The sequence below is a fragment of the Haliotis asinina genome, chromosome 1 (assembly GCF_037392515.1).
Source record: "Haliotis asinina isolate JCU_RB_2024 chromosome 1, JCU_Hal_asi_v2, whole genome shotgun sequence".
In the NCBI taxonomy this organism is placed as follows: Eukaryota; Metazoa; Mollusca; class Gastropoda; order Lepetellida; family Haliotidae; genus Haliotis; species Haliotis asinina.
Genome location: NC_090280.1, coordinates 32,435,957 through 32,457,485, shown reverse-complemented (window position 1 = coordinate 32,457,485; position 21,529 = coordinate 32,435,957). Strand labels below are relative to the sequence as shown.

General features: G+C 39.9%; 1 protein-coding gene across 2 annotated transcripts in view; it reads left to right on the top strand.

Annotated features, from left to right (window-relative positions):
- The first annotated feature begins 488 nt into the window (after nucleotides 1-488).
- LOC137290375 (D(4) dopamine receptor-like) overlaps nucleotides 489-21,529 on the top strand; it is a 99,169-nt gene continuing 78,128 nt past the window's right edge. Inside the window, exon 1 of one of the 2 annotated variants that reach the window (XM_067821278.1) lies at nucleotides 489-538. The gene's annotated coding sequence lies outside the window, so the exon portion shown is untranslated. The remainder of the gene's footprint in view (nucleotides 539-21,529) is intronic. The other variant, XM_067821268.1, reaches the window with a different exon arrangement.

Below are 21,529 nucleotides of genomic sequence, written 5' to 3'. Positions count from 1 at the left end.
CCAAGAATGGTTTCATGCCGTTCTATGTCATTCATCAGGGTTTCGGTGATGACTGGGATGTTTATTAAGTAAGTGATTTAGATTGGTTTAAATATTTTGCACAGTAATGGGCCGTTATAAACTACATTGTACACATTAAAATCTCCATCATGATCTACTGACCTCCAGATCGGGTAATCGATTTTGATGCTCACTCTCATCACATCTGACCCACAATGTTTACCGTCATAATCTTCCCTGTTGGCCCACCGATCTCCAGTTTGAACCTACTTTAATCTCAACCATCCTCATATTATGTAAATTCCTCAGTACCAAACCCTTGCAGAAACAACCCAATTCACACAACAGTGATGACTGACCAGACAATCGTGTCGCGGTTGTGGACACACAAGGGGCACATGGATTAATTTCCAAATATTTAATTGTGTTTATTTGTTTTTAATAGCATGTACGTGTGCTTCAATTAAATTTCAGATTTTTACATTTCAGAAAGATATGGAAATAGAGACAAGCTTCTTATAGGACCTTAGTGGTGACAGTAAGTATAATATATCAATATGTTATAAATTTTAATTCTTCTCTCTCTCTCTCAATATACATATATATATATATATATATATATATATATATATATATATATATATATATATACACACATACATATATATATATATATATATATATATATACATACATACATACATACATACATACATACATACATACATACATACATACATACATACATACATGCATATATATATATATATATATATATATATATATATATATATACATATATATATATATATATACATACATACATACATACATACATACATACATACATATATATATATATATATATATATATATATATATATATATATATATATATATATATATATATATGTATGTATGTATATATATATATATATATATATATATATATGTATATATATATATGTATGTGTGTGTGTGTGTGTATATATATATATATATATATATATATATATATATATATATATATATATATATATATATACACACACATACATATATATAGATATATATACATACATATATATAGATATATGTATCGTGTGTGTGTGTGTGTGTGTGTGTGTGTGTGTGTGTGTGTGTGTGTGTGTGTGTGTGTGTGTGTGTATGTGTATACGCACCTCGAACATTCAACGACCCAAACAGTGTTTTTGTGAGCGAACGCGTTAAGGCAAGTTTTTATAATTAACTCGTGTACTCGTGAGTGAACCAGGGTCAATCACTATTTAAACAATGACTGTCCGTATCTAGTTAGTCCAAGTATCGATATTCCTGTCAGCTGAGCGATAAGGTATGGGCTCTGGTACAAAGAGGTCGGTCATAAAAATATGCTTTCATTTTCCTAATTGATTTAGCTTCCCCTTGTGTTATCTACATGCATATTGTTGCAGTTTATTTCTCCTGCTCTTTTTGAAAATTACATTTCGAACAGGAGGTAACGGTATAAGTATTAGTTTAGATTGGCAGAATCAAAATATATACATGAACCTTTCTCCAGTGTTTCAACAGCTGGTGTTCACCGTGATATTGCTGGAATAGTGATGAAAGCGGTGAAAACCCAACTCACTCACTCAACACCTTCACCTCATGGAACCGGAATTATAACGAATAATGTAAAGCTGGGACCCTATTCACAAAACGTTTGTAGGATAACGTCATTGATTTAATACTGATATTGAGTTACGATAGGTCGTAAAGTTACAATACGTCGTAAAGTTACAGTAGGTCGTAAGGTTACGATGGGTTGTAACGATACGTACTACGGATGCCTTGTGGATCTGGTCCCTGGTGGTTCTGGGTTTGAGCCCACAACCGTAGTTTCGAAACCAGGCTGAGGGTTCATTTTATTTAATTTAATTTATTATTTTTTTTATTCAATTTAATTTAATTGTATCCTCCAGAACTGATATGCGTGTAGATACATGATTTTATTAACCTCATGCACAGTCATTTACAAAACAGTTCAGTCCTTGCTTGAGTTGTTTTCAGCTTCATGCCGTTTCTTAAAGACAACAATACACATCGTCGATTATTTTTAATACGTTTCTGATCCACAACAACGTTACATTATAAATGAAGCTTTTCCTGCTCCGCATCCACGGATATGGAGCAAGGGACTTGTCTGTATTATTCTCCAAATCATCAGGGTATTGAATTGAGACAGCAATCCGACTGTTGATGACAATGGAGTTCGACAGGTTTGTGTACTTAGCCCACTCTAATTCACATATATAATCACAGGAGCCTGCTTATGGCATCAACTATGCGAGGGCGTAAAGGATTCAGTGACAGACTGGGATTTGGGGGTATTGTGTATCATTATTCTAGCCAGATTCTTTAAAAATGTGCGAAACCTTTTGGGAGACGAGGTTTGTGAACATCCAGCTACTATTAATTACAGTTTCAATGCCTTGTATGTGTGTCTCGTCGACTGTGTTGTTTAATCGGGCGGTGGATCTTACGAACAAGGGAATCATATGAATTTGTCATGAATACAATAACACTGCCTTGCTTAAGCTGCAAAGGATGAAAAGCATATGTTTACCACCTCTTCATCCAGGGGCAGCAGTAAATTAGTTGAATTGTTGGTATGTCGTCGTCGAGTGAATATTAACGTCTTTATTGTGTTCTGAACTGAGACAATAGTGAATATTGAATTCGATGACGAGAATATGCCTTTGTTAGGTAGTTGAAAATAGCACTTAATCTTTGTGTTTAAAAGATCAGCCATTGCCGGTGTAACTTGTGGCGATGTAACTAGTGGCAATGAATAGCTACGGCATTGCTAACGCGATTGTAACTGACTGACCTAACTACTCATCCATTCACTCACTCGCCCACTCATTCACGCATCCATTCACACACTCAGTAGCCAAAAACCCACGCCCAACCCCATACCCAACAACCCACCCACTCACTCACCCTGACATCCACTCACTCAACCATCCCCTCCCTCCACCCCACCCCCAACACAGACCTAATTAACCACTCATTCGCGTATCCACTCGCTCAGCCACTCTTCCATTCAGCCTTCAACAGCGATGGAGATGATTATGATAACTTTATAATTTGACTGATGTTATTAGTACTGGTATGACGTCAAAGGATTGAGGTAAAATATATAATATAGCCATGAATACGTAATGCTATTGAATAATTCAAGGCGGAAGGGTGGTTTCAGTAGGTTGAATAATGATAATACCAAGACGTTCCTGCTTGTCATCGTAAAAATGACAGATATAATGATCCGAAATAAAAAAACAGCAAAGTTGCATTCAACTGTTCCGAACGGATGATGAGAAGGTTTTTTCTTCCTTTGCAATTTGCGAAAAATAACAAAATATAAACGCGATTTATTAGCAATCAACCAGCACAGAGAGTTGTCTCGAGAAGCTACGCGAAAGTTATTTTCTCATCATGCTCTTTTGTGACAATATTTTTATGAGGAGCGGTGTCATCATCAGCGAGACATGTGACTGGCACATACTTGGAACTCATCTAAACGAAGGTGGCTGGCTAATTTAACAAGGTTTCAAATCAAGGAGGGCAATTCAAAGATTGAGAAAGGCTTCGTGCACCATTGTTGCGTTTCTCACTATTGGAAGACACTGTTTGGTCGCAATCAAAAATGCGTCAATAATCGGAAGACAGACTTCTTCGGAAATGAACAAACGGCTCATAATTAAAAGAAGCGAAGATTCACTGCAGTCAGTTTCACGAGGGGTTTTCAAGAGGGAGGTGATTGGAATGGCACAGTCTTAAGGCTTTGATATTTGGACTTCCAGCTCTTCTAGTTTGTGAGTGGATGTTGTAAATTGGATTTCTCTTAAAGAATGTGCCTGTGAAGCTGGAAGCGCATCGCTGTGTCTGCGTACTTGGTACTGAGGGAGATAATTACGACCATGTTCTCGAAGGGCGTTTAATTGGCTGTGGGGTAGCGTTATTGTGTCTTGTTTTTGTCTCGTGCCTGCCATGTTGGTTTGTCTCAATTGCCGTGCTCGTGTGTCTCATCGTTGTGTCAAGCATGTTGATACGTCATAGTTGTCTTCTTTGTGAGACTATGCCGTCCAATGTCATGCGTCCCGTGTGTGCGTGTGTGCGCGCGCGCCAGCGCGTTTGTTACTGTTAGATGGCGATGAATAAGCTCCATGCGCCGTGTTGCTGCAAGAGATGCTTACTCCCCACGGAGTTGAGATTGATGATGTGCCGTTTGAGTTTGACTTCCAATGATCCAGGGACAATCAAAGCGCCTTTAAGCAGCAAGGCTGGATATTGGCGGTATACAAACGTATATATATATATATATATATGTGTGTGTGTGTGTGTGTGTGTGTGTGTGTGTGATACAATATAACTGTCATTATCGTGCTTTGCTACGTTTCGCTTCATATCTCCTTCCATCGTGATCTCACCGTATTCTGTTACTGTAGTTTATTCTCGCGTTGTGTCAAAGAATTCATTACTCGTACTGTGTTACCTTGCTGGACATCGTGCTTTGTTAATCCATCCCATTATCGTACTGTTTTACCGCCACGTTATCATCTAACGTTTCAATATTTCGTCTGCTTTTTTCAGACATGCGCTGTCTGAATATACTGTTCCCCAAAATACATGTTGCTGTGAATTTCAACCCAGCTGCATGCATATGATAAAGCTACCTGGCTTTACCACACAACACACATCTCGTTCTTTTTAAAACTTGTGTGTTTGGGTTTATTCCAGTACCTTGGAATCGTAAAATGCAAGTATTTCATGCAACGTCTTTCCAGAGCAGTATTTATAGTTGTGAGACTCAAAAGACGTCATTGTTAAATGTCATGACGTCATAATTTCATCTTCAATATTTCAATAATTACTACACGCGCCTGGCTGTTGCAAAAGCAGTTAAATTAGATATTTTCTGCAAGATACTGACCAAACATATTTACAAGGGCATCTATTTCCTCAAGTCAATAACACGTTGTGTCAACATATTAGGGTGAGAGACATGCATCCGTGTCAATGAAGAATTCATACGTAGTGACTAATCCAGACGAACTGCAGAATCCCGTCCTTCTGAACAGTGTCGTGACCTTCCATTCACGTAACAAAGGTCAAGGACGACGTGCGACACGCCGAAAGAAGATCAGGCAACGGAGTCAAGAAATGACTACAACCGTTACACTCCTAATGCGTGTCCATGGAAAATATAAATATCAGGATCGGACGCCATAAATCATTGAAAATAATTGGCGTAATCATTGTCTTTCATGAAACACTTACGGCATTAAACCCCGCGAAAAGCCGTGGCTAGAATTCGGGATAATAACAGATAATATTATCGGAGTTTTTGAACTCCTGTTTCCTCCATTAACCCATGTCTATGAAGAATAATCCAATTATCACCACAAAATACATCGTCAATAATCCTCCAGTCATTTGATTAATCCTAGAGTATCGGCAGTCTGTTATCAAAGGATTATTAATAACATAATGCCGACTCGTCCGCTTTGATGTTAGGTGGAGTCGTGCTGTTAGGTTTTATCATCGTGTTTAACTTGTTTCTGTGCAGGATTTGAATTTAACCATTCACTGCGTTTTACAGTGTGAATGTTGGACGTTTGACTTGAACGAGGCGCTGCGTGAACCGACAATGGTACCAGTTTAGTTGTACTCGATGTCGTTCTGTTCGGCCTTTATGTTTACTTGGTTAAGGAATTTGCGTTACATTTAGATATGTCTTTAAATGTAAAAAGAAGCAACGTTGGGACAAAGCACCTTTTAACACGTGTAAACACATAGAGACATTGCACACACACGTCCCTCTTACAAAACTGAAACATGGGGAATATATATCTAAGGCGTTGTTGGAACAATTCTCTTCCGTTTTTTTCCACTCTTGTCTTGGACGCTAAAGCAAAATGTCTTAATGGGTTCAACACAATAAAACATAGATTTTACATCCGACCAGTGTGAGCGCTTTCCAGATTACCGTTATAGGCCGACATTATCCGTGCTTCTTCAAAGAAATGCGAAATGTGGAAAATTATATCTTTTGAAATGGCTGCTCTAAATTGCCATTATCAGAAAAATAGTTCACTGAAAGTTTACATGGCTGGAGGGGTGAGGATGATGATGAGACTTGGGGTGGATAAAAGACAACAGTATATGTAGTAGTCATGTGGGTGAGTGAGTGAGTGAGTGAGTTGTCCACCGCAATATTCCAGCAGTAATACGGAGGGGGACACCAGATGGGTTTCACACATTGTACCCATGTGGGGATCGAACCAATGTACAAGTGGCGGGGGAGGAGGGGGTGGGGGGATCAAACCCTGCCCCTTGTCAGTTCGTTACACACCGTTGCGAGGGGGTAGCCTTGTGGTTAAGGGTTAGTTCCTTACGCCGAGGACCCGGGTATGATTCCCAATATAGGGGCAACGTGTGAATCCCATTTCTGGTGTCCCCCACCGTGATATTGCTTGGATATTGCTAAAGGCGGCGAAAAACTAAACAAACTCGCTCTTCAGTTTTACAAAACACATGGTTACATAACACGCATTCATGTATGTATGCCTGTTAATATAATTTCGTGAAATTGTGTAAATTGATAAAAACAGTATGTTCTAGTAAAAGCCGAGGAAAGTTGTCAAACCTAATTTGTTTTCGTGATTAAATGTTTCAAATGTATTTGATCTATACGAAACAGAAATAAGACAATCTGCACATATCATCAGATTTCGTACGAACGGCATTCAGCTTGGCTTTGTATCTGAGATCAATGATTTTACTCATTAACTTCAAAGGTTGTTTTTAATTTAATCTTAATAACACACAGGATTATATAAATTAGAAATAGTTCGTAAACAGGTAAGTTTCCTATGGTTTGGGCGGCTCAGTCTACTCCAGAATTAGTTTACATTTAAAATCTAAATATATGAAAAAGATTTAACAAAAACATTTTAAATTTACATTCACAATTCTTTTTTGGTTCCAAAGTTGCAGTTTTTTGCTGTAACCGTTTTGCTGACTATGTGTTGTGTTATGACGTTAGAAGAACTTTTGTTAATTTTAGTATTTACTTATTTTATGAGTATTAGTTTTCAGTGTGTTCTTTTTTTAATCGAAAGAAACGATAATGAAAATATTCGACTTAACAATTCGTTTTAGAATGGGGAAATATTGCGAAACAAAACCAATCATATGACCTAACACGCGGCACCAACTGCGCTGGAACACAGTGTGCCCTCGTCATTCACCTTGTCAATTGCAGCCGAAGCTGAAATTAACACTCGTCAATTTCACTTCGCCCTCAAAGTATTTCTGCATGGCTGAAATGTACAACTCATTTGCGGGATCGTGCGGGTTCAACTTGTATAATTACCTTACGTTGTTACGGGAAGACATTCCGGTCAGTTGTACGTAATCCCCCCTGCTGAAGAAAATAGAAATCACCTGTTCGATAACGAACTAATTGTCTAATTGAATAAACCAGAAAAAAACCTATTACATTAAATATATCCACGTGCTTTGGGCAGGTGTCTCGGAATGAAAACCATACACTGAATGTGGGAAGTAGTTTGCGGTACTGTGGAGGTTTGGCCTATACGTGTATGTGAGAAGCTTCATGCGTATATTTAGGGTGGCCAGTTGGTAATGTATAGCCCTTATTTTATATTGTTTCGTTCAGATAGTAATACTAGTTTTAATTTTCCACACTAGTTTTAACTGTAACAGTGATATTCCAGTTGTTTTACTCAGGTTTTTATAATATATACATATATCATTTCAATATCAAACATGTTCTCGTCACGATATGGCTGAAATATTGCCGATATGACGTTAGATATTAACTCTCACTCACTCACTCACTCACTCACTCACTCACTATTTAGACTGGTGTGAGTGAGGTGGGTTTTACGCCGCTTTTAGCAACATCCCACCAATATTACGGCGGGGGAACACCAGAAAGGGACTGAACCCAAGCGTTCGGAGTGACGAGCGAACGCTTTAACTACCAGGCTACCGCTCCCATTTTGGACTGGAATCGGTATCTTGTTTACTAAAAGAGTTGGAAAACTGGAATAATCTGCGATAACATTTTCTCTTTTTTTCCACGGAACGTTTTTTTTTTTTGTTTTTTTTATTTTTTTTTTTATATATATATATTTTTTATTTTGCTGCTGCATTTACTTTTCCATTCGATGTTGTGAACCTGTGGCTCTTGACTGAATCCTCTTTTGTGGTTTGGCTACAGCATTTCAGTGTAGGTGTCTCTTACCGGATAAGTAACGTTGAGACATGCATTAAAGGGCGTTGGGGTAGCCTAACGGTAAAACGTTCGCTAGTCACGCCGTGGTCCCGGTTTTGATTGACTGTAGGTTATGATGTGTAAAGCCAATTTCTGGTCTCCACGGCCGTGATATATATAGTTGGATTATCGCTAAAAGCGTCATAAAACCATACCCACTCACTCACTGAGACTGCCTCACATGTGCTGTTTTTCTCACTTACAATGACATATTGTTTATACGGCGGTTAACCAAACCCACACACTTGCTAAACATGATATACCTTGACATTGTTTAAAAATACTGTTCAGACAAATTAAACCTTTCTCAGTTACTTATGCCTTCAAATGCAAAAATAAATAAATATACTAGCCACGATCAACATCCTGATGAATAACGCCAGATCACGTGGTCTCGTTAAACCAAGATGGCAACAACCGATTCCTATATAACTCGAATGAGACTAAAAAAATATAATAAATATGCAATGAAATATACAAGATAGACACGTTATGTTTAGTCATTTCAGCCTGGTAAATACATATAAACGCTGAATCAAGCGCTCCAAAATAGTTGCTTCTAAATTTGTTGATTCCATCAGAACTTTCCATTGTAAATCATCCCATTTCTATGTAAAAAATATTTTTAGCGTGTTCATTTGGTCTTCAAATGCTGACATGATCATACAGTTATAATGCGTTGTTCAGAAAGGAAATCGACTGACGGTGATGTTCTCTCAGACAAGTATAGCCATCAGCGAGAGATAGAGAGTACAAGCACGTCTTTAGGAATAGGCTGATTTTTTCTGCTTGGATGCTTTTGGAGATCGAGTTATTTGAAGTTTTAATGCATTTTTGTCAGACGTTAAAAAACGACGTCGTAAAAAGTTGTGATGAAGTTGAACAATCATGTGAAATGATATATGATATTGCCTTTTGATGGGCATTTTTGCCATTCAGTTCATGGGTCACCCGTCCCATGAATTAATCCCCTTAAACGTTAATGGTATTGATATGATATTCCATTCGTTCAGTGGTCGTAACGTTCAAGCCGGCAACGTCTGATGCACTTTTAGACAAAGCTGGGAGTCAGTGGTTCGTTTAGATAGGAACATTAAGACAGATTTTAATATTTGGGCGACTGTTGAACGAAGGAAGGTGTGTTATATTTATAAACTGGCAATGGAATGTTGTTTGTCGATGTACTAGTCCGTTGCGTATGGCTTAGAAACTAGTACGCCTGAATAATTGCAAACCAGTGGTTGATAGCGCGAACACTACGGACCTGTGCATATTCGGGATAGGAAAGGTCTCCAGTAACCCACGCGTGTCGTAAGATGTGACCTACTTGATCGGGTAGTCAGACTCGCTGACTTAGCTGACACGTGCACATGTCATCACATTCCAGTTGAGTACATCGATGGTCAGACCGCCACCATACAGCTGGACTAGTTCTGTATGCGGCGTAAAACTCAGCCACTCTCTCACATAACGACGACGTGATCATGCACAAACCTGTGTTATTCTGGATCCAATCTATAGGTTTGTATAACATTTCTACTACATAAAATGTGTTTATGTGAAAATAGACATCTTCGATTCACATGGGTTTTCTTTCAGGCTACTTTTTTTAATCCTGGTCTATTTCGCTCAGCTGTAGCGCCAATGTAGTGAGTGAATTTAGTTTTACGCCGCACTCACATAAATTCGATAGGACGAAAGGCGATAGGGTAGCCTAGTCGTTAAAGCGTTCTCTCGTCACCCAGATTCGTTTCCTACGTATGTACAATGCGTGAAGTCCATTTCTGGTGTCCCCAGCAGTGATATTGCTGGAATATTGCTGAAAACGGCGTAAAATCATACTCACTCACTGTTGGAGTTGGCGGAGTATGATTGTGATTAAAGCGATCTCCCGTCTCGCCGACGACCCGGGTTCAATGACCATATGGGTACAGTGTGTCAAGCGCAATCCCTTTGTCCTCCGCCGTGATATTGCCAAATGCGGAGTGAAACATAACTCATTCACTCAAGGCAGCCCTTGTTCCAAAATGAACTATGTGTGATACAGTGGTGTAATGTTTATCAAAGTAAATATAGTAAGTCATCTCTGCAGTCATTTAGCCATTCTAAATTTTAAGTGCTTTATTTGTATTCTCTTTCTTCCCCTCGAGTCGAAACACTCCATAATCCGCTGACCTCTCTAAAACGGCATTGTATATCATTCAGTTTGTGTCTAACCACTTAATAATACGACAATCTCTCTATTCAGCATTATCCTCAATATCTATGATGTTTTATCAAAGAAAATGCCCATGTTCATCTGTTTCAAGTAAATCTTCAGCCCGTCAACACGTTGACCGTTCAAAAGCCCCAACGCTTAACTCCAAAATCTTTTAATCGTCAAGTTTATCACAGAGTTCATCATTTTCAATCTCCAAAGTCACTTCAAACGCAGTCCCCTCAAAAATCCATCGCAAGTTTGAATTTGTCTTCAGCGACTAGTCCTCATTACGAAACCCTCATTTGTGAGCCCTCATTTCGGAGGGCCAGATCAGTTTCTACCTCTTGCGTCGAATCGAAGAATCAGAGAGGATAATTAATTCCTCGCTCAAACCGCAATAATGGCGTTATTGGTCCTTCTCAGGAAGGGGAGACTGTACAAAATAAACGTTTGGGTTATCACTGGTTGTCAGCGTTGATGGAATTCGGTTTCTGAGGCTGACGTGCGCTGTTATTCTGTGTGTCTTTATAAACCTCAAGGTAGGTCGTCTTGAGTTTACCATTTCCAGTTTCCTGAAAAACGATTCCTTTATGCTGTGTGCCGTGCACGTCATCATGAAGGGAATCATTGCAACCAGACAGCCATTTTGACAGATTGCGTTTGTAATGCCAACTGTGTTTTTACAGCTTAAGGTAAATTCTGGGGGTATACATGAGATTATTCTCCCAGCGAAATGAAGAAAAACGTCTTTATTGAGTGAATCGATTTACCGAAATAAGCTGTGCAGACAGAGCGAGACACGCTGGTTCGCGTTAGTGGAATGTTGTGTGTCTCAAGAGCTGTATGCTTTAACCGATTATGTTGACGTACGATTATCGCAAATGAAAATTCGTATTGATCAAATATGGGGTGATTTTGTTGAATAACATTTTATCTCATTGCGGTACGAGGTATTGTACTTTCGTTTTTATTGACATTATTCTTATGCTATAGTGCATAATCCTGTGACATGTAGACTGGGAAACTCTAAACTTCGTTGGTTGTGTAACAGCCATGTATAAAGTAATAAGAGCGTCCAGTGTTGCTGTAAGGAGTGTTGTGATCGTGACACATGAACAGGGAACACCAAACTTCGTTGGATATGTATCAGGCATGTTTAAAGAAATAAGAGCGTCCAGTGTTGCTGTAAGGAGGGCTGTGACCGTGCTGCATGGACAGGGAAACACCAAACTTCGTTGGATATGTATCAGGCATGTTTAAAGTAATAAGAGCGTCCAGTGTTGCTGTAAGGAGGGCTGTGACCGTGCTGCATGGACAGGGAACACCAAACTTCGTTGGATATGTATCAGGCATGTTTAAAGTAATAAGAGCGTCCAGTGTTGCTGTAAGGAGGGCTGTGACCGTGCTGCATGGACAGGGAAACACCAAACTTCGTTGGATATGTATCAGGCATGTTTAAAGAAATAAGAGCGTCCAGTGTTGCTGTAAGGAGGGCTGTGACCGTGCTGCATGGACAGGGAACACCAAACTTCGTTGGATATGTATCAGGCATGTTTAAAGTAATAAGAGCGTCCAGTGTTGCTGTAAGGAGGGCTGTGACCGTGCTGCATGGACAGGGAAACACCAAACTTCGTTGGATATGTATCAGGCATGTTTAAAGAAATAAGAGCGTCCAGTGTTGCTGTACGGAGTGTTGTGATCGTGACACATGAACAGGAAAACAGCACCCTTCGTTCGTTGTATTGCTGTAAGGAGTTCTGTGATCGTGGTTTTGTATCTTGGGGGTTTTACAGCCGCCACCTTTGTTTGTTTTACCAAGCACGTAGGTTCAATAATTGATCGATTTAATGAAATAGGATAATGTATCCAATGTTACACTTATGGTTCTAATGAAAACGCGCTCGTGGCGGCAATATTCTCAGCTTACAGAGAATGAGTTGCTGATAGTATAGACTATATGGTAATTGCAGGTATATTAACCCACATTCGTTTAAATGGCTAGATACATGGATACTGAAAAAGGTGTGGTCCCATTCACATACATACAATTTAATGGTCAGGTTTATAAGCACTCAATCACTCAATATACCCTTTAGTAATATCCTGTCTAACTGATTCATTGACTGGATATCAGATTCAGTGTCCTACTGAATTACCCAAACTGCAAAACACACTACATCTCAAACTGAAACGTCAGCCGTTCCTATAACTGAATTCCAATATGAACTATAGTCTGTTTGCAGTGAAAACATAACGACGAATCTGTCCTTAAACAAAAAAGGTAATAAAGTAAAAAGTGAAATTAAGATTGCGGATCTTCATAATTTTTATCTTTCCAACTGAACATTTATTTCCGTGAATTTTATTCAGCTTTGGATAAAAGTTGTTTAACAACCTACAATAGAGATCATAATCTCTATTTTTGGTTTGAATTACAAGGGGGTATGCATATCAAATGATCGAAACACAGATAACACGTTGGGTTGGTATAAGTTAACACATATCACCACCGCACGTGCATTTGTTTCACAGTCCCAACTACTTCGCTTACCCCCTTGTAATACAAAACAATACTAGCGATTTCAAAGTGTGATCGTTTTCATTGCAAACAGGCGGAAAGGGATGATGAATATGATAATGATCATAATATCGGCGACAGCAAAGACGCTCCTCCTGCTGATGATGGAGACGATGACGACGACGACGACGACGAAGATGATGATGATTATGACTGAGACAGACTATACGATTATATGTGCAGAACATTGATGATGATGATGGTGATGATGGTGATGATGATTATGACTGAGACAGACTATACGATTATATGTGCAGAACATTGATGATGATGATGATGATGGTGATGATGATGAGGAGGAGGAGAGGGCGGACGACGACGATGATAGCCGCAAGACGCACCACGTTTATAGCCGCGTCACATGCGAAAAAACAGGAAGAGCGTTAACCTAATACTACTGGCAGTGAGCATCAACCGCTGATGAAGATCTGACCTGAAGCTTAAATAACCGTTAGAGGATGGGCGGAGGGGAGTGTTGAAGTAATTTGATGCCATAATTACTACGAGTTGTAACAACCCCTAGTGGAATAATTCCAGACTGTCTTTGGACGACACTCGAACAATTAGCAGAACATGAGCCTTGTATCCAAGGGAAACGGACGGAACTGAATGTAAATTGTCGATTGGTAAAGGACCTGTAAACACCGTCAGCATCTACACTGATGCCTGTAAGATGATCCCTGTATTGTCATAGTTCTATCAAAATATTATTTCTTTCATTAATCAGTGAATATGCATGTATGCTCCTAATACTTCATATTTCAAGAGCGACGGTGGTTAAAGCGTTCGGTCGTCACTCCAAATATCTGCGTTTGATGGGTACTATGTGTTAAACTCACTCACCCAAACAATAACACAACTGCAAACTTTACTTCTTTAAACCAGCATTCAATATAAAGTTATGAATCTCTGGTAGCAACATCCGCGAAGATCTGGGTTAGAACTGATCTTCGGTAACCCATGCTTGTCGTAAGAGGCGACTATGCTTGTCGTAAGAGGCGACTATGCTTGTCATAAGAGGCGACTAACGGGATCGGGTGGTCAGACTCGCTTACTTGGTTGGCACATGTTATAATATGCATACTGCGTAGGTAGACGTTCTTGCTGTTGCTCACTGGATTGTCTGGCCCAGACTTGATTATTTACAGACCATCACCGTATATCTGGAATGTAACTGAGTGCGGCGTAAAATAACCTCTCTGGTACCAATGACCTTTACTTACGAATCTTGTGCTTTTCTATTCATCTCATTACGAAATTCTGAACAGGTGCGTCAACGGGATGGTGTAGTTTATAAATATGTCAGTCCTGTTTATTTGGACAGGTGCCAGTCATTAATCCTAACACACCGAGCAATACAATTTATGATCCGCCTCTTTTCCCTTTTTCGCCAGCCCGGAAAATGTATGGGTCAATGATGACAAAAGCAACGTCAGTTATTTTGGCAAGTACGTGTATCGTATGTACCTCAAAGTCCTCGTGAATAGTGATTATTTCAAACAGACCAACATATATGTCAACCTTAACACCAAATATGTCGATGTTAATGGCATATATGTCACCCTAAACAGCAAATGTGTTAACTTTAGCAGGGCATATGTCACCCTTAACAGCAAATGTATCTATTTTACAGGGATGTATGTCAAGCTTAACCGCGCATGTGTCAATTTTAAAGAAATATATGTCAACATTAACGGTACATGTCTCCGCTTAAAGGGCTTTATATTACCCTCAATGGCGCATATGTTAACTGTAAAGGGATGACATGTCATCCTTAACGGCACATGTGTTAACCTTTAACGGGATATATACACAAAGATCTTAGTTAGCACCCTTGACATATCTCACTATTAAATGAGACCCGATCTTAACCCGTGGGGTAACCTAGTGGTTAAAGCGTTCGCTCGTCACCCGAATTCGATTCCCCACATGGGTACAATATGTGAAGCCCATTTTCTGGTGTCCCCGCCGTGATATTGCTGGAATATTGCTAAAAGCGGCGTGAAACTCACTCACTCACTCAATATCTGGGACATGATTGACTGTGCAAGGAAGGTATCCTCCTATACAGGGAGAGTGGGGGATGAAGTGTTATCAAATGAGCAATTATCATCATAAAATCACCCTGGATTCCAATCATTACGTTTTTTTCTGAGTCAAAGGATCATACTGGTCAGAAAAACTCCATCGTGGTGACCACAAGTTTTAAGTACCCCTAAAGGCACACGTGTTGCTTCAACAGAAGGGGACTCACCCTTAGCGGAGACAGAACAAGTCGGGTCTATATTTTTTGGAATATCTAGATACACAAGACATTTACACTCTATTCCATACCTTTTTTTAAACGCAATTTAATAATCCAGGCAAATTCAGAGAATACGTCACGGTCTGGATTCACTGGGTTAAACGGTATATAGACCCTGCTTTCATTTGTTTGTAATTATTTGTATAAGCGGGAGAAATACACTTTGATACGAATACTGTAGTTCCATTGCTTGTCCAGATTGAGGAATGACTTGTACAAAGTCCCCTCGGACAGTTGTGCATGTTTGTGAATTCAGCTGGATGTCTTGTTACAGTCAACATTCAAACAACACGGTGAGCGAAGGGGCTGAGCGGGGAGAACTGGCTCAACACATGTCTAGCTGTGTGGAGAATCAAACCTGCTCACTCGGCGTGACAAAAAATCACTTTATCCACTAGACTTCCTCATGTCATCGTCACTAATGTTTCAGATTAGCTGTACATGTTGGTAGGACTCTTCAATATTTACACGCAAAATATACTTTCTCTGAATATTCGAAATAAGAGTAGGGTTCGTGGAAGACTTTTTCTTAAGCAACCGGTATTCGTCGCGGAGAAATCGGGATGGTTTGCCTCGGTGAGCTGGTTGATGGCGGGTCAGCTTGTCCCGAAAGCGTGGATCGATGGTCATAAGATCAATCACTGTTTTGTCTGACGTAAATTCGATCATGTGCAACTGCCATACAGCTGATTTAAAGAAACAGCAACAGAAACACCAAGGAATCCCAAATAAATGAATCCTCTTGGAGACGAATTAGAGAATTTTATCTTCACCGCTTAGCCATATTCCAGCAATAACACGGCGGGGGGCACCAGAAATGAGCTTCAGACATTGTACCCATATGGGGAATTGAACCCGGGTCTTGGGTTTGAGTGAAAGCTTTAACCACAAAGCTATCTCGCCTCCCCAAGGAGGCACATTATATATTGCAATACATCACACACGTACATAGATATGCATCCATGACTCATGAAATGGCATTGCATACTGAACCTGTGGACGATCTTGGTCCCTGACTTGACAAGTGTCTGGTGGTTTTAATCAGGAATACACAACGATAAGGTTCTGTAACCTCCAGCAAAGAACAGGTCAGGGTTCGGTCGACTCTCACAGCACGCCTGCACTTCGAACGGCTGCTATTGACGACACTAGTGTCTGAAATCGACACGTGATTGACAGCTATTCATGATCACATTCCCCGGAGCGTTGTGAGACTTCTAGTCAGTAGAACCTCCAGCCACTCGGGCCGCTGTACAGGCCATCTTTACTCCAATACTCTACGATGCATGTCCCGATTTACATACTCGTGCCACGAGACTGACAGAAACCGCGGTGTTAAGAGTGCACTATGAATTAAAGATATTCCACTAGTGCGAATTCCCGTCTCCATTTGGAAATATCGAAAACCTTGATGTTTGCCGGATCCCAACTGTTTTACCTTTCCTTACATCAGATACAATATTTTCAGGAAACTAGTGTATATACGTAGCAATGGACGAGAGAGTGATCGAGAAATGATCCTTTAAGTCGTTCTGGGATCCGCTAATGGTGCAGAGGTTGACAGGGATGTGTGGTAGCTTAGTGATCAAAGCGTTCGCTCTTCACGCCGAAGAACCAGTTTCGATTCCGCACATGAGTACAAGGTGTGAGGTCCACTTCTGGTGTGCTTCAAACGCGATATTCGAGTAAGGAACATACCAATCAGACAGTCCAGTGATCAGCAGCATGAGCATCAATCAACACTATTGGGAAACGATGACATCTGTCATTCAAGGCTAGTCGCTTCAATTGTCTCCATTGTCTGTTCATTACCAATCCTATTCCCTACGTGTCTGAGAATTTAGTTTAACTCGAGACGCGTTATGGTATCTTAGTGAGTAAGTTGAGTTTTACGCCGCACTCAGCAATATTCCAGCAATATGGCGGCGGTCTGCAAATAATCGAGTTTGGATCAGACAATTCAGTGATCAATAGCAGAAGCATCGATCTACGCAATTGGATCATGATGACATGTGTCAACCAAGTCAGCCAGCCTGACCACCCGATCCCGTTAGTCGCCTCTTACGACAAACATACTCACCTTTTATGGCAAGCATGGGTTGCTGGAGGCCTATTCTACGCGTCGGTATCTTAATGGTTGAAGCTTTCGCTTGTCACGCCGATTCCCCACACGCGAACAATGTGTCAAGCCCATTCCTGGCGCCTCCAACTTGACATTGCTGGCATATTGTTAAGTTGATATAACTGTGAATTACCTGTTAATACAACCTTACTCACATCCTGATTACACATTAAATTACACACTAATCTATGGATAATATTATAATCCGTTGTCATAGAAAAAGTCAAGGAGTCAAGGTTCAAAGGTTTGATATGGTATATTTTTTTAGTGATTATCTTAAAGGATTTTTATACCCGTTTACATGATAGAGTTAATGCATCTGAAAGTATTTTATTTCTTACTACAATCTACTCAATGTATTCGAGCATGTACTTCAGATTTATTTTGGCTAGTAAACTGTCGCCCATGAGAAAACTAGATGTCTCGAATTCTGGGAATAAGAGTGTATAAAAAAGATTATGCGAGATCCCACCTTGCCTTGTTGATTCAGCATTTCACGGTAGTCAGTTTCTTAATATAGCTTGCGGCATTCTTCTGTACTTGAAATCTCGTCAAAGTCACGTCTGTCTCGCCTAATCTCGAAATGTCACGTCTGCACTTCCGGTGTAAGAGTTGAATGGCGGCACTCCAACGCCGCTGGGAGGCGGAAAAGGAGAAAGCATATATGGTCTCGCTTTAGCTTTATCGAAGAATCAATTATTATCGATCTGCTTATCGAAGCGTTTGCAAAGAATGTCTGTATATAGATCGCAGGGTTGCAAATCATTCCACTATTCTTTTATAAGAGGCGGCAATTCGATTTGACGAAAATACATTAAAATCCGTGGCGTACTGCTAAAATTAACCCTTGCTATAATTCAGTTTACTTGTCCCTAGGCCTACTCAATCTGTGTTGAAACGAAGGCCCATTTAATACTTGAACAGTCAGTTCTTAGTATTAATACTAGCTACATTCTCAAGGGAGTTGTCGGTCTTTTGCCCCATCTAAAAGTAGATTTTATGTGGAAGATCCCTGTCGAAACGGGGAAACATAAAAAAAACAAGGAATCGATGAATCAAGGTGTAAAGAAGCTCTATAAAGGTTATTGTTGTGATAAAAAATAAACCGCACTGCAGAATAATTGCTCGATGAATTCCTACAGGTTTTTTACGCCGTGCTTTTGTTATTCTAATCCGTTTAAAATCTTTACGTACATGAATTTCGGTTCAGAAAGGAATTAATCAGGAAAAAAGTATTATTCTAGTAAACAATTTCACTTGATTGAAGTTAAATTAAATGAAGAAATGTCCTTGAACATCAAAACCAGAAGAAACAAATGTATAAAAATAAAATCCGTCACGATGTAGGAATCTACTTTTTATGCAAACAAGGAACACTTTATAAAAGCAAAGACAAACAGAATCCCTGATCTAAACCGCAGCTCTGCAGGAATCAGTACAGCCAATTATTTTTTCATGGTTGCGTTCTTTCATAAGGTTTCAGTGTTTCGAAGCAAAATAAGGGGAGCAAAATACGTCCCTGTAGACCAATCAGCGTGTCTAGACGGTTGCCATTATACCCAATTGCATCCCGTTCCTTTCTGGAACATACTCTTGTATTATGCCCAGTCCGCCAAATCTCAAAGAATGGTGAAACGTGTTTGAAGGTACAGACGTATCAAAAACATGAATCAGAGAGCGGTCATTAATCCGTGAACATATTTCAACAGGTCATGACTGAACATATACGTATCTAGTTCCAAGTTGAGAAAGGATTAAAACCAGGAATAAACTTAATCAGGGATGTGTATCATTGGTGATTACGTCATCCGGGACTGTGTTTCAGTTGATGCCTCCTTCATTTGGAATAGTGTTTCACGGATGCCTCCTTCATGTTAGATAATGTTTCACTTATGCTTCCTTCATTGGGAATATTCGTCATTGATGCTTCTTTCACTTGGGAATGCATGTCACTGATGCCTCCTTCATGTTAGATAATGTTTCACTTTGTTCATTTGAGCATGTTCATCACTGAGTCCTCTTTCATTTGGGAACATGTATCACTGATACCTCATTCATTTGGGAATGTGTCATTTATGTCTGTCATGTTAGCAAATGTGTCATTTGTACCTCCGTTTGGAAAAGTGTCTTATACACACTTCTTTTAATGTGTGACATTGATGACTCTTATAATGAATACATCATTTGTGCTTCATTCATTTGGAATGTTTTACCATCCGTGTCTTGAGAAGGTCATCCGAGCCTCTTTCATCAACGAACGTTTGCATTTACGTTTGTAGTTGCCTTCATCATTGAAATAGTCAATGAGAGGAAGCGTAAAGAACTATTAAGTGTTAAGTAAAAGTCACCTGGTTCAGACACTCGGAGACAAGTGAGTTGCGTTCCTCTTCTGAAATAGGATCCGGCAATTATGAGTGCGAATTCCAGATTGGCAAGATAGGATATAACAACGTTTGTCGTTTTGATCCAAAGGATCACACTTCTACGACTAACACCAGTTAGATTTTCTGCCACACGGACAGTCTGACTCACTCGGTCATACAGGAAGTATCTAACGAAACAATGCTTGGCCGTGTACTATTTACAAGACATGCTGCAACCAGGCTCTCCTGACGTTCGGATATCAGGGGTTTTTTTCCAAATGAGAGAGATCAAAGAAAAAGTTGAAAAGCTAATTGAGTGATGAAGGCTCCATGGTCTATGTTGCGCAGGAGGAAATACTCACGACTGCCAGTTCGCGTCTTTGTGGTAGGTATTGACAATTTTAAAGGACTCAGTAAGGTAGATGTTCATTTTACGCATTCTAGACCGGTGCCATTGATTCCAACACTTGGACCTTTCTAGACCATATCCTGTCACAAAAACCGAAAAAGTCTTTGCTCCTGCGGAGGTGGCAATTTTCGCTGCAGAATGCTTGCATTCGCTGCGAGACTGCTGTATTAAATGGCGGCCCTCGATAAAGGTAAGGTGACTTCACGCACACATCTTTAGTGCTTGTTAATAATTTTATCTTTATTTCAAGAGAACCCTTCTGGTGTCGTCTTTCAGTTGACATGGTACAGCCCAGCAGGGTTCTTTCTTGTGGAAAATTTCCTCTCTAGTTCGCTTCAAAGGAGAATAAATTTCATTTTCTTGAGAACGACGAGTAATTACATTGAGAAAAACTTCAATATCAACTTGGCTGTACTCGACATGGTCAATCCCCCACACAAGGATCATCGCCAGATCAGACAATTGACCAATTTCGTAAAAAATGGGAGTTTTTCGACTCAAAGCTTCTTAACAATCCATCGGTGAAACACGCACGAACGAAATCCTACCACCGATTTTGCGACTGCCGAGCACAAAGCCTGCCTAATAAATTGTCACTTAAATGGGAGCGCGTGTTGAACATAGCTAAAAATGTAATACCAGCGATTAAATAAAATCAGCCGCCGCGGTAGTTACCATGGCAGGTTTGTCAGATTGTCTTGCGTTGACAAATGTAAAGTTTAGTCATCTGTGAATGCTGAAAATAGACAACGTACACAACTGGATTCCCGCCGTTCCTGCTTGGAGACGTGAACCAATACAATATCCCGATAGCCTTGTTTCGTGTCCGGAACGTCATGATGCGGTTTATGTCAACACGTGTCATTTTTTTGTCCAATGGTATTAAATCAACGAGAGATTGTTTATTGCGTTGTTATTGACAATTTTGGACGCTGGTGTTTATAACAGGATATAACATTTGCGGTGTGAACATTTGCAGTATGTGCATGATATGCATCCATGAACACCCGGATTTGAATTGATCTTCATGATCTTCATCAGTCGATGCTGGCTGTAACAGACAGCTAAGAGGACCAGCTGGTCAGGCTCAATTACTTGGTTGACGTGTGTCCTTGTACCACTGTTACATAGACTGGCGGTCATCTTGTCGATCACTGGAATGTGTGGTCCAGATTATTTACTTGATTGCTGGTAACATTGATGAG